We start from the raw sequence: 6000 nt of genomic DNA on the forward strand, positions 1-6000 counted from the left end.
GGCTCCCCAGTACCAGGGGAGAGATAGGCATACTGGAGCAAGCCCAGCAAAGGGCCGCTAAGATGATTAAGGGCATCTGACATAGGAGGAGAGGCTAAGAGAGCTGGGATTGTTTAGCCTTGGGCAGAGAAGGCTCGAGAGGATCTTATCAAAGTACATAAATACCTGGTGGGAGGGAGCGAAGAAGATGGAGTCAGACTCTTCTCAGCGGTATCCAGTGACAGAACAAGAAGCAATGGGCACAAATTGAACTACAAGAATTTTGCTTAAACATAAGAAAAAGTTTGTTTGCTTTTTATTTGAAGGGTGACTGAGCACTGGCACAGATTGCCCTGAGAGGCAAGAGTCTCCATCCTTGGAGATACTCAAAACCCCACTGGACACAGCCCTGAGCAACCTGCTCTAGTTGATTCTGCTCTGAGCAGGCAGGTTGGACTAGGCAATCCCCAGAGGCGCCCCAACCTCAGCAATTCTGCAATTCTGTGATCCCTCCTCAGTGGCTGTTACAGGACCCTTTGGCAACACTTCTTCCAAGACACAAAGGAAGAAGAAAATATGCATCACCAGCATACAGATGTTAGCAGTAAACAACTGTACCCTAGGACGCCTGGAGATCTAAACTGATCTTCATTGCTTTAAAACTTAAAAAAGAGCAAACTGAACAACATGTGCTAAGTAGCACCAGTCTGTAACCAAAAGACTGGAAAACTTCTTTGCAATGCAGCATGACAGTAATGTGACAAGCAGTAGCTCTCTGCCATTGCAAGGCTGTATTGAAAAGTAAGGTACACAGGGAACCTCAGGAATCTGATTTACTTCTTTGCTCCCTTAAAGCCTGGCTTTATGTTAACCTGAGGTAAACCAATACCATGAGTGGAGTAGAATACTGAAAACAAACAGAAATCCCCCTATCCCCAAATAAACTGAAAATAAAGCTCTAATTACAGAGAAATAATTCACCGCCAAGCAGAATGTTGCAGAACAGGATTAGTATGACTAGAAGATATGTCAGACTGAATTTCAGAAAAGGATGTAGTTTCTTTCTGAATTTCATGAAAAAAATCAAAACATCTTCAGCATAAGTGCTGTAAGTACATTTAATTCAACCTATATGCTGAACTATGGAAATGGCCGGGAATATTTAGCTGTGGCTAACATATTGTTCCTTTTTTGCCCACTCCTTAAACATTGTACTCTCTCCACAGCCCAGTCATCCAGTATAAGCCAGTTTTCTCTCTCAAAACCTAACTCAAGTTCACTATTCTCATATGTTCATAAAGGCTCTTAAATATACATTTGCACAGGATCCTCTCACCTGCTTACGAAAGACAACTGCTTCCCATCATTAAAATAAGAAACTGAAATACTGGGAAAGCACATTCCTCTCATTTATCCAGTACATGTTACATTGTTTATCTACTTAAATTGTAATTTCCTTTGGACAAGACGCATGTGCAGAGCAGCACGCAAATTCGGTTTCCAAAGAAAGACTGAAAAATGCCAAACTGAGAAACAACAGTCACACGCACAGCTCAGGGTGCAGGGGATCCCTGAGTCGACCTTTACCTTCAATAGCTGCAAAGCTTCCTGGGCTAGATCACAAACATTGTTTTGATAGCTACACAAACAGCTTCAAACAAGGATATATTGTTATATATCCACGAAGCCGTTGCTGCAGCTGGATTAGCTTCAGACTCCAGCTGATCTGCAGCCCTGCCAGAGAGCCACTGCAGCAACCCCCAGCCTGGTACCATGAAGTGCTGAGGAGCCAATCCTACTCCTATTGAAAGAAATGGAAAAATTCCTATTTACTGCAGTAAAATAGATAAGATCCTATGTTCCAGTGCTTCCACCAACACTGTTGTCACTCAGTGACATCATACTTCAAAAATGCCCTTTATATAAGTAGTAGGGATTTTTAAAAGAAAACAAAAATCCAAACCCTCAAACAGAAATAAAATGCTTGATGCAGTACCTGAAAACCTGGTTGCACATCTAGCAGAGCTGACACGGCTACTCTTAAAATGACTAGACGTTTCCTCTAGCAGCGTAATGTCAGCATTGCCACAGTTCCCTTCAAGCAAGAGATTTTAATTTACTTATCTTTCCTCTGACAAATATCTTTCCTACTGACAAATCATAGGCCTTTATTATCTTCCTGTTGGCTTAAAAAATAAAACAGATTGTTTGAAACAGTTCCAGTTCCGTGCGTACATCAAGAACAGAGCTCACTCTTAACACAGAGCCACCTGCTGACAGGCAAGTATATTCATTTTAAATCCTTAAAATCAGAACTGGTTGGTGTTCATATCACATGTTGATAATTAGAAAATAATGAATAGAAAATATGTAAGTCAGTTTTAACCAACAGAAACCTTTTACTCCTACCCACGTTGAATTTGGACTGCTGCCTCTGTTTCCTAGAAAACAACAGTTCTTGGCAATTTTTTTTCTGGCTCTTTATCTGTATAAAATACAGGGCTTTGAGGGAGAGAAGTTAAAAAGCAGGTCATTACAAACAAACATAACTATGCAGCAACACTGTTGAATCTTTAAACATTTGTAAATCCACACAGATACTACACGTGATATTTGAGAGAGATGCCTTTTGGCAGTTACCAACACTTCTGGATTTTAATTTCAGAGGTGGGCAAATTTCCATTCACCCCGATTCTGTTCAGTAGTGAAATGAGCTGCCAAAGCCAGAGGGCAAGCAGCACGGTGTGACACAGCGTATCTCTGACCAGCATCGGGATCAAGAACGCCTAATGGAGTGGTTGGCTCTGAAAGACATGGTCAGTCTGGAAGTTTTAAACTGGCCTGTTTTCAGACTGATTATTCAGTCTGTTCTGCCTCATGCACCTGGGGACATTTCAGGTGCCATTACCTGTGTAAGCCTGAGAGGCTATGACAAAACACCTGCATTCAATCCCTTTTTAAAGCAAACAGCCAGTGCACATGCTGGTGTATTAGGGGGCAAGTACATATGATGGCTTAAGGCCATGCAAAAGCAGAATATTTTCTGCAAATCCTGATCGCTGTGTTTCTTAATTTCTGCTTAGAGTTGTATGAAGAAATGAGGGGCGTGCATACGCGAGACCCTTAGGTATCTGTTTATTTCCTTCTCAGGGTTGTACAGAAGCAGTCTAACAAAATCTGATGCGGTTATTGATCTAGCAACATTTGATCCCTTCCTGCTCTTGTTGTCCTGAAATGCCTCCGGTGTGACTAGCAGACGGCTGCTGCCTGGGGCTGCACCTGGCTGTCTTGCCACCCTGCACCGCCTTGCAGCTCAAGGCTTGGGGAGCTGTAACTTGCCCTAACTTGAGTCCTGCCCATACACAAAAAACCCCCTTCCTAGACTCAGCCGGCCTGGCTTGCCAACAGAGGGCAGTCCTACATTGGGATGGGTTTCTGTCCCCGTGCACTCAGATCCACGCGTGCCTGTGCTGCCTGCTGGATGCACGCTGGCCATGCTGGAGTTCCCCCATCCATCCCAGTCAGCCGGCCAGGGCAAGCGCCAGACGCGCTCCGCACCTCTGGCATTGCCGATGTGCTGCAATACCGGAGCACAAGAGCAGCGCTTTAAAACCTCGCCCTACGGCTCTCCTTGAGCGCCGTGAGAGGAATTAACTTCTGTGCACGCATCTCTCGGGTTAATGCTTGCATAGCCTCTGTCAAGCAACACATCAGCACTGCATACTTAATGCTTCTAAGAATATGTGTTAGGAGGGAAAGACTAAACACATAATCTAAGACAGAAGGGATTCATTCTAAGGGATCATGGGTCTACACGTACCCACTGTAAGAAGCAAAATGGACATCTGACACTGATAGGGAGGAGCCAGCATCACAGAAAGGAATGTGCTATGCAGAAAAGCCCATTAGATATGAATTTAGTTAATATGTGGAAACAGGTAAGGTGCTTCAGTCAGATTTGTGGAGATAGCATGAAATACGACCAATCTCAACAAGTCTAAAACTTGTTGCTGTCCCAGGGACAGCAACAAGTTTTAGACCGAAACGACAGATTGGCCTAATAAAGTGTGTCTCAAAGCAGAAGCAAGGAGGCAGCGTCTGGGAGATCTCAGCAGGGGTGGCCAAAGCCTTCACAAGACACCTGCAGCCGAGAGCCTTTGAGAATCCACTCTGAGCAGACCCAAGCTCCCAGGTCTGCACTCAGCCCAAACACAGCTTGCTCATTGATCTCTTCCAGGGGATGCAGCTCAGAAGGCAGCCAGAGCACGCATTTCAGCTGGATCCCTCATCCCTACGCTTTCCCTAAAAATTGAACTTAATTGGCATAGAACTCATAGAGTTAAAACACGCTGACCTTTTACCTTGGATATGCTTATGGCAGTATATTGTGCATATAAAAGTACAGCTTGTTCTCTCCCCAGTAGTCCCCAAGAGTGACTACATCAGCATTGCTTTCTTCTTTAAAAACAAACAAAAAAACCAAACCCAAAACATTCAAAAATGATGAGTGGGCCAAAGCTTAGCTGAGAAAGTTGTTGAGACAGAGGCCTTGGCTGAGTGTCCATCAAAATCAATAGGAATCTTTCCATTTACTTAATGGGCTTTGACTGAGCCCTAAGTGAAGGGGGCAGGGGGAAGAATCTGTGCTGATTACCCACTAACAAAGAAGTGTTTGAAATAATCTGCTGCCATCTGCCTTTGTTTTGCTAACCCACTCAGCTGGGCCTGAATGGAAAATCCATCAGATGAATAGAGAATTAATTATCGCAAGAGCGATCCGTTTGCATTTCTCACCTTCCGCAAGAACTACCCCTATTGACCATGTGGGAGATTTCCTTGCATAATTACAACAAACCACCATGAAATTAAGAGGCTACAACTGTTACGTACGAATGTATATATGTCATGCAAGTTATAAAAATAAGTAGATTTCTTCAGCCTCACAGAGCTGCTATAAGATTTCTGTTGTATTCAGACGGGCCAATAACATTATCTGGGTTTGGGGGTAGAAAGGAGTTTTAAGTCTCTTTTAATAAAAGATTGGTAACATTTCATGTGATTGCTCAACTGTCTCCAACTATATGGATATGGAGCTGATTATAGGAATCTAATGCCATCGCATGCAGTGTTATACGTGTATATGTCTACCTGGGGGAGAAAAAGGAATGACACCACGGAGACGAGAAAAGCTATGGAGGACCAGATTATTGGATCCATTCTAACAAGAGGACAAATCCTCTTTTTAGAGTAACCACCTATAAGCAAGAGTACAGAAGCTTAGCAACAATCTGATAAATCGGTATTTGGTCAGCGTTGCAGAGGGAAGGAGGGGACACGTTTGACCGCTTTTTTAGGGGACATGAAGTCTATTTCTATGGGAAGGAGTGGCATGCACAACACAGTCTGTGACTCCAGTGACTCCGAGCCAGTGGGACACATATCTACGCAAAAGCACTTCAGCCATTTGCTCTCACTGCAAATACATAATTGTTTATCAGGCTCCTAACCTAGCAAAACAACTGGAAAGATAACTTCTCTGGCAACTCTTCACTAGGCAACGATACCACACAGAAAAGTTACAGCTCTTCTTTCCATTTCCTCCAGAGGTGGAGGAATACTTCAACCATATATTTACATTAATCCCTCTACCAGTTGATCAAGAGTGAAGTTTTTTTCCATCAGAGAGCACTATCCTTTGCCTAGGGTGAAATAGTCTCCTTCTAAGTGAATGTGTTTTCCTGAGACCATCACAATTCATGATCAACTAAGATGATCTGTAATGAATAGGTCTTCAGATTCCAGGGAATTACTTTGGGTTTAGTCACACAAAAAATGGGCACATGTACAATTGAGGCCCACAGAATGTTTTGGGGTACCTTCCCGAAGCATCCACAAGATTTTACTGACTCCGACTCCAAAGAAATCACTTCCTAATTTCAGATTTGCAGAAGACTCAAGCAGTAGTTATAATTTCCTCAGCATACTATGTTTTACAGACAAAATGAACTTTACAGGAGTTCA

This window comes from Aptenodytes patagonicus, chromosome 2 (assembly GCF_965638725.1).
Source record: "Aptenodytes patagonicus chromosome 2, bAptPat1.pri.cur, whole genome shotgun sequence".
Taxonomy (NCBI): Eukaryota; Metazoa; Chordata; class Aves; order Sphenisciformes; family Spheniscidae; genus Aptenodytes; species Aptenodytes patagonicus.